Source organism: Pinus tabuliformis, chromosome 1_2 (genome assembly GCF_031772625.1).
Source record: "Pinus tabuliformis cultivar Carrire ecotype Pingquan chromosome 1_2, CPIR1, whole genome shotgun sequence".
Classification (NCBI taxonomy): Eukaryota; Viridiplantae; Streptophyta; class Pinopsida; order Pinales; family Pinaceae; genus Pinus; species Pinus tabuliformis.
In genome coordinates, this window is record NC_142298.1 from 949,681,921 (window position 1) to 949,691,207 (window position 9,287).

Sequence of the window (9,287 nt, forward strand, 5' to 3'; positions counted from 1 at the left end):
GTGAAACTCAAAAATTAATAGATAACAATCTATTTTAAAACCAAAATTTGACTTTTATTTTACATGGGAAGTATAGACATGGGAAGTTTGGAAAATGAAACAAATTAAAGCATCCTAAAAGGCCTCATAGATAGTTCTTTGAATCTGTGACAGTGCAGTTATTATCAAAGAACAATTTGACTTCTTCCAGTGTAATTAGTAAAAGTATGTGGATATTGTGACAGACACATGCCACTATGGAGAGATTAAAGAAATATTGACATTTACATTTTTCCCTAAAAATAACTCAATACAAGGCTATTAGGAAAGGAAAAAGGGGAGATCCTGACAAATCCATACCACTAATTCACCTTCTATGGAGCTGGAATTCTAGAGGCTTTGTGTTAGAATTAGATTTTCCTCCTTATCTGTGTTAAATCTAGCTAAAGGCCCTTGACTTTTATATCACAAAGGATGGGAAGACCAAAGTCATGTTTGGAGCTTGAACCAGTGCCCATACTTGCCATAACCACACTATGGTCTTGCACTATCATCCAACTATGAATGCTTGTACCATTTGTTCTATGGGGGAGATTTCAGCGATGTAGTGGGATTTTGTATAGGAGCACCTTTGCCCATGTTTCATGTTTAGCAAAGTTTTTTCAAAATATCAGGTATAACATCCACATATACTTCACATATTCCTTTTTCATTTTGGGTAGCAGTGGCATAAATGTAAGATAATTTCCTTGCTATTGCTCTCATAAGAAAAAGAAAGGAATTTAATCTCTTATTTTGAAGTGGCTCAAATGTAACTCCATGCCATATTCTCACCATGGCTTGAGAGTTCCAGGGCCATGTAGCATAACTTGTGGGTTGAATACTTATTTAGAACATAAGTCACTCCACTCCTTTTTCTTTAGAGAAAGTTGGACTTGTATTTTGGGGAGAAGAAACCTAAATATAAGATATTGTCTTCTCTATTTCTTTCACAGGAAAAAATGAGCACCTGAATCTCTATTTTGATGAGGCTCAAAAGAAACTCCCTGTCATATTCTCAATATGGTTTTAGAGGTCTATGGCCACACAATATCAGTTGTAGTCTAAATACATTTTTGTAACATGAGAAGTCACTGCACTCTCTTTTTCTTTAATTAGAGAGGATTTGTGATATTGTTTCATGGACTGAAGGATCATTGTTGAGTATTTGTTCAATTATCAAGGCCAATGACCCTTGATTCATAAGCACCCTTAAAATTCCACATCACCAGTGGAGGATGAATCCAACTAAGAACTTGGATTTCCATTAAACATGGCAGTAATGACTATTCAAATTAGTTATATGTTCTCACTGTTATCATTGTATATGGTGGTTGCATTAAAATGAATATTAAAATAGATCAGAGTTGTTAGATACACTAGTGATTGGTGGGAAATGATGATAGGGTGAGGGCATAAGATGAATCCAGCGGTCTCCAATGAATATTTCAAGCTTCTTGTGGGGAAATATGAATTTTTTAACAACAATAGGATACATGGAAATTCTAATCCAAGTTCTCCTGTGAATAAGAATTCTATGAACAAGTATTTCCTTGCATGTGTCATCTTGGAATCAATAAAATTCATTCTTCTTGGATATGGTATGCACTCTTTATATTTCTACCATAACTCCTAGTTTATAGAATTTCTTCATTTTTGTGAAATCTCATTGGTTAGACTGTTGCAAGACAAGTGTGTGAAGTCACAGATAAAACAAATTCCCCGTGAATGAGTCCCTTTAATTTATTTCATTTTCATGAATAGAAGGTATGTGTAGTTAACCATGTAAATAATTATCTTAGAGGTTGAGAAGCTCAATGATGCATATCTTGAGTTCACACAAGTCCCCCTAACGGATCGGAAACTAGAGTGGCATATCACATCCAAGTTTAGATGGGTTTGGCCAAATTTTCATATATAATGGACATAATGTATTGTCTAGATTCAGGACACACACTAAGAGTTAATAGGCCACACAAGTCCACTCAGGCTATAGAATGCACCTACAAAGGTAAAGCGTGGATTTAGATTGGAAAAAGAATTGGTAAGTAGAAAATTGTCTCCCAAGTCTCATGACCTATATGCTATCTGTTGTTTACAATTTATTTTTAATTTGGGAATTATTAACATATCATTTGGTAAATTTAAGCATTTACCCCTAAAAATAACTCAATAGCACCAAAAAATGAACAGTAACTATGACGCTATTATAAGGTAAAATGGGAGGGATCAACACCAAAAAATATAGCAAGTACGAGGATAATCATGGTAAATATCGATTTGTAATATCATAACTACAAAAATCGGTGGCGATATATTCAGTCTTGAATATTCAACAATATAGTGTTTCCTCATGTTTAAATGATTCCAATAAGATGGGACATTAAGCCAAGCCAACCAATCTATGTTTCACTTCTTGGAGTATTGCAGAAAGAAAATCAACCCAATTGGAAAGGTGAATAATTTTGGTATCAAATAAGAATATATAGTGTGGATGAAATCAATTGATGTGTATCATGTACAAAACTTCAAAACCATTTAACATAACAAATTAGTGAATTTAGATAAAATTGAAATATAAACAAAGATTCAATCTAGAAACTGATTACATGATGACGATACATACATACATACATACATACATACATACATACATACATACATACATACATACATACATACATACATACATACATACATACATACATACATATATATATATATATATATATATATATATATATATATATATAACATGCCCTCCATGTATTGTTTTGGGGTTTTGATGTCATGTGTTGGATACTTATATTTCAATGTCTTCAGTGTCGCATGTCATTGCATCAAAGTTATTTATCTATCAAGTTCGTTCATTTATCATCTTTAGCAAGTAGATCAACCCAATTGGAAAGGTGCAATATTTTGGTTTCAGAAAATAATATATATAGTGTGGATGAAATCAACCCATAAAATCAACCCATGTTATGGCCCATGTATCATGTAAAAAAATTCGAAACCATTTTCAACCTAGGATAGAAGAATTGAATGCTACTACCCAACTTTGTAAGAAAAATTGTATATTTATAATAATCATGTGCTATTATTTGTTCATATCTATTTGTAAGTTTTTGAAGGACTAAATATTTTAGTTACTTTACTTTTGATTAGAATAGCTAGACACATACTTGAAAACATATTTGTTTTCCTTCTTTTTGGAGTTGATCCTACTTTAGGATCCTTTTTTATGATTGTATTTGTTTTCTAACTGCAAGGGGGTTTCTTGAAATGGGGAAGAACATCTGCAAAATCTAACTGTATTTTATATTATAAAATTATATTTTTTCAAAGGAAGAGAAATTAAACATAACTACTTAACTACTTTTAATTACTAAAGTAAAAAAAGTTTGGTATTACTGTTGATGTGAGTGAAACTCCATGCTCCAAAATACTTAGTATATTAAAAGAAATCATTGCACTTCAATTACCAATTATGTTATTTCATGAGAAATTCAAGTCTACAATTTAGCCTATTAGGAAACAACATTAACAAGTTATTCATAACATTGAGATAAACATTCTGATTGAAGTCAAGTATATGAAACAACAAGGATAGTGGTTTTTCCACAAACATAGAAATATTTGATGAAAAATCTTTAAGGATGATGGATTGAATTTAATCATTTTTGAAGAGCTTATCAACACCGTATTACCAAAAATGGTTAAGTGAGAAATTCATATCCCTTTTTTTTAATCTCGAAAGCTATAGATTGAGTTTACAAGGTTTGAAGCAGTGTTTATTCAAAACTGTGACTGTGACCACTTGTAGTTTGGACTAAAGATAGATTTCCAATTAGAATCAAATAACATTACAAGATAAAGCAACTTCTAGAGAGAAAAAAAGAAAGGTATATCTAAAAATGATATTCAGAATGAATAAACCGTTTAATATGGAAATGTAAAAGGAAAAGGTGTGTTGCGTGCATACCGCATCTTGAGCGAACCTTCATGTTAGGATTTGGTTCAAATGTCATGAAATAGTTTGCCCATATATCGTTAGTAGTGTCATCATCTAAAGAACAATTGGGAAGCCAACTCAATGTATTTTTACTTGCACTGTAAACAACAACTTTGATCGTATGCATTCCTCCAATGATTATAAAGCATGTGAAATCCCCTACTCCTACGCAACAAATAAATGGACAACCCCTACCATCCAAATACTTTTTAACACACTCATATAGGGATGGAGACATTTTGGAAATCTCCTTCAACTGTGATGTTGAGGAATCGACCTTCACCTTTTCAAACTCTTATATAATGACATCCCGCAAAAGGTTCTTCCTATATACTAGCCTAGATCCATCTCAACTTTGGCTTTATCAACCGTCGAGAGGGATCAAATATGTCGAGCTGCAAACCTTTCCTCTAGTTTCACACTCAAAAAAGAGGTTTTCACCTCGAGAAATTTGATCCTTCTCGGCACTTGATAAAGTCAGAGTTAAGATGGATCTAGGCTAGTTTCAGTCCTGTGCGACCAAAGAAAATCTAACGAACATATGATTAATTTCATCAATAATATGTAAATTCATCTAATATTAATATAATCATTTTAAATATAATACATATGTATCAGATTAATCTAGTCATTTTAACTTTAAATTTTCTTAATTACCTAAGTTTGTTGAGATGATAAATATTGTTAATAACTTTAATGATGAAAAATGATGAAATAAGTTTTTTGAATGTAAAGTGACAATGTAATAGTGTTGAATGATATAAAATGTAAATAATAAGAATATAATCAATTACAAATAGTCTTCATTGTGTTTAATCTCAAACTATTTTCTTCTACTATTATTATTGTCACCCTTGTTACTTTTGTCATCTTTTCATATTGATTGTCATTTTTCATATCGACTATATGAAAATAACAAGTTAAATCTTAAAACATTTAAATCTTTAGCTCGAGCTATTGTAGTGAACATCATACCTTGTCTCTTTTTCTCTCTAATATTAATAGGTTGAATTATTATAACAAAAAAATCAATGTACGTTGTCAACAATTTTCTTTGCTTACGCTGAAATCGATGCGTAATGTTAATCCAATCACTTTAAAATTAATGTACCATCACACATCCAATTACATCAAATTAGAAATCAACATCTACACTGAAATAAATGCATCTAATGCAAGCAATCAAATAAGATTACAGAACAACATTTACACTGAAATTAATGCATCTAATGCAAGCAATCAAATAGGATTAGAAATAAACATTTACACTCAAATCAATACATCTAGTGCAAGTACGAAAATAGGATTATAAACCAACATCTACATTGGAATCAATTCATCTAGTGCAAATAAGAAAATAGGATTATAAACTAACATCTACCCTGAAATCAATGCATCTAGTGCAAGTAATCAAATAGGATTAGAAATCAGCATCTACACTGAAATCAATTCATTTAGTGCAAGCAATCAAATAGGATTAGAAATCATCTACATTGAAATCAATGCATCTAGTGCAATCAATCAACTATTATTAGAAATCAACATCTACATTAAAATCAATGCATCTAGTGAAAGCAATCAAATAGGATTAGGAATCACCATCTACATTGAAATCAATGCATCTAATGCAAGAAATCAAATAGAATTAGAAATCATCTATATTAAAATCAATGCATCTAGTGAAAGCAACCAAATATCATTAGAAATCAACATCTACAGTAAAATCAATGCATCTAGTGCAAGCAATCAAATAGGGTTAGAAATCACTATCTACACTAAAATCAATGCATTTAGTGCAAGAAATCTTCTTCCCTCTGTCCCCTCCATCTATATCTATATCTCCCTCCAACCCTCCTTATTTGTCTCTCTATCTCAACCCCCCAAACACACACGCTCTCTCCCTCCATATCTATCAATCTCTTTGTCCTTCCATCCCTCTCTCCATATCTCTCTTCTTCCCTCTCTTCACTTTCCATCTATATCTCTATCTCCCTTAGCCTCTCTATATCACCCCCAAAACGTACACTCTCTTTCTCCAATCTATCTATCTATCCCTCCCTCCTCTCCCTCCTTCTCTCTCTCTTCCCCTTCTCTTCCTCTCCCCCACTTTTATCTCTCTTCCCTCTTGATGTCCTCTCTCCCTCTCTCTCTCTCCACCTTTCTCTCTTCATTTCTTTCTTCTTACCTCCCTCTCTCTCCCCCTCCAAATCCATCTCTCTTTCCCTCCATCTTTCCACTATTTGACATCCTCTCTCTCTCTCTCTTCACCCTCCAACTATGTTACTATATCCCTCCCTCTCTCATCTCTCCTTCTCTCCCCCATTCTCTCCATCTCTCCTTATTTTTCCCTTTATCTCACCCCCAAAGATGCACACACTCTCTCTATCTCTCCCTTGTCACTCCCTCTCTCTCTCCACTTCTCACTTACTATGTATTTCTTCATCTATCCCTCTCTCCCATGCCAACTCCATCTCCCTATACCTCCTTCTCTCCTCCTCTCTCTCAAGTCCTATATCTTGTACTTCCTCTCTCTCCCTTTCTCTACTACTTACCTCTCTCTTCACCATATCTCTCTCTCTCTTTGCCCTCCAATCCTCTCTCTTCTCCCATCACTCTCCTCCTCTCTATCAAGTCTTGTCTCTTATTCTTCCTCTCTCTCCCTTTCTCTCCTACTTCACTCTCTCTTCCCCATCACTCTCTCTCTCTTTCTCTTTCTCCAACTATGTTACTATATCCCTCTCTGTCTCCTTCTATTCCCCCTTCTCTCTATCTCTCCTTCTTTGTCTCTTTATCCCACCCCTAAACATACACTCTCTCTCTCCATCCCTCTAATGTCACTCCCTCGTTGTATCCATTTCTCACTCTCTATGTGCTTCTTCTTCCCTCCCTCTCTCCCCCTCAAACTCCATCTCTCTATCCCTCCCTCTCTCCTCCTCTCTTGCAAGTCCTCTCTTTCATCCTTCCTCTCTCTCCCTTTCTCTCCTACCTTCCTCTCTCTTCCCCATCTCTCTCTCTCTCTCTCTCTGCCCTCTGATCCTCTCACTATGTCCCTCCCTCTCTCCTTCTCTCTCTCCCCCCTCCATATTTGTGTCTCCCTCTCCCTCTCTTACCCTTCCCTACCTCTCTCACTCCTCTCCCTCTCTCTCTCTTCATTCCTCCTCTCCCGTCTCCTTCCATTTATCTCCATCTCTCTCTTGTCACTCCCCCTATATCTCCACCTCTATCACTCTGTCTTTGTTCTTCCCTCCCATATATATCTAGAGTTAATATATATCATGATATATTAATATATATTATAATATAACAAATTTAATATTGTATTAATCCAAAATTATCAAATTTAATAATATTAATATTATAAGATATTAATATGAATATTAGATTTAATAATAATAATAATAATAATAATAATAATAATAATAATAATAGGGTTAATAATGTTTTTTTTGCATGGTATTAATAATAATTTGGACCATGGTATTTGGCCCATAGGATTTACCTAAATAAAACCACTTTTTTGAATGTTAGTAAGTATAAAGAGGTTTATGGGGTAAATATAAAAATATGTTTTATTTATTTACCGTACTTCTAGTTTATTTATATGTTTACTTATTTATCATATATCTTTTATTTACCATGGTATCTAGCCCATAGGCTTGGTGTATACTTAGATGTTGATTTCCAATCCTATTTGATATATTTTTATTTATTTACCATACCTCTTTATACCTCTTTTATAAATATGGTATTTGACCCATGGTATTAATAATTATTTGTCCCATGGTATTTGACCCATAGACTTCACCTAAATAAAACCTTTTTTTTTGAGTTTTCGTAAATGTAAAGAGGTTTTTGGAGCAGATATAAAAAGAGGTTTTATTTATTTATCATACCTCCAGTTTATTTATATTTTTATTTATTTACCATACATTTATTTTGAGTGTTAGTAAACCCCTCTATATTTTAAATTTATATTGGGCGTATACATAATAATAATAATCATCATATTGATTTTTAAATAGGGTCTAAATTAGATTAAAAATATTAAATGTTAAACATTAGCAAAAAATGCAACAAATTAATATTTCGAAAAATTAGACCTTTGATATGCAAACATTTATGTCTTTAAAGATTTTAATGTATCCATAATATATAGTTTTTGTTGGAGTTAATGCTTACATTCCATATTTAAGAAGTTGGTTTGTGATGGTTGAGAAATTCTCTCAACCTCTCTATCTAATTTGGGAATAAGTTGGATCTCAGAAACTCTATTTAATAGAGTAATCTGAATGTAAATCTGTGTATGAGTGTGTTTGCACATACACCATTTGTGCATAATATATGATTGAGTTTCTGTAATTGTGTTATTTGCAGCTATTTTTATCATGGTATCAGAGCTAGATCTAAACCTGTGTTGTGAGGAATCTGTGTTGTGAGAAGGTGCATCTGTATGTTAACCGGGTTGTTGCAACCTGAGTATTTTGGACAGAGCAACCTATGTATGCAGCCGTAAGCCATCCCCGTAGTTCACTTATTTCAAGTCCATTTGTCCATTTATCGACCTATGTGCATAGGCTCGATATGAAGATCAGTCGGCCATGAATATGTGATGCAAAACTTTCATGGTTTCATTATCGATGTGATCTATTCTGTAGGCGAGTTGGTTTTGATTTCAAATTAACCTGGGCCATATTCTGCAAGGGCTCGGTCATATGGGTTTGATGGCATGAAGGAATTGGTGCCCGACCAAACCTCGTCTATGCATTGGAGAATGATGAGAGATTCGCAGACAGGCTTACCGTTGTGGATGAGGACGGGTACTTTCTTATGAATCGGATTCATTTGCAGCAGCAGCTCAGACTTAGAGGCGAAATTCTCTTCCTGGGATTCATATCTCACATTTTTCTCTTCCAGTCCGATCAAAACTCGAATAGCAAAGGGACTGGGCCATTGGCTCAACACCTTCACCTGCTCTTCCCCTTCGCCCATTCTCGGCACCTGAAAATATTATGGAAATTACAGGAAGCAGGCAAGTATGAATGAATGACTAAATGCTCTTGCGTGCTTGCAGAAATTCTGTTGGATTACCCAGTATTCTGAGTATCTATCAGCGATCTCATCATGGCCCGTACTAATGGCTGGGGGTGTTCGTCGCCGGAATCAGTCTCAAATTCGGGGAGGACAGTGCATGAACATTTGAACACAGAGAGTCGTGTCTGATATTCACGGAGACAACGATAAATGCGTTGTGATAGTC

The 9,287-nt window shown here is 34.1% G+C and overlaps 1 pseudogene; it reads right to left on the bottom strand.

Moving 5' to 3' along the window:
- Positions 1-8,707: 8,707 nt before the first annotated feature.
- Positions 8,708-9,019, bottom strand: LOC149209103 (glutathione S-transferase U22 pseudogene; annotated as a pseudogene).
- Between the last annotated feature and the right edge of the window lie 268 nt (positions 9,020-9,287).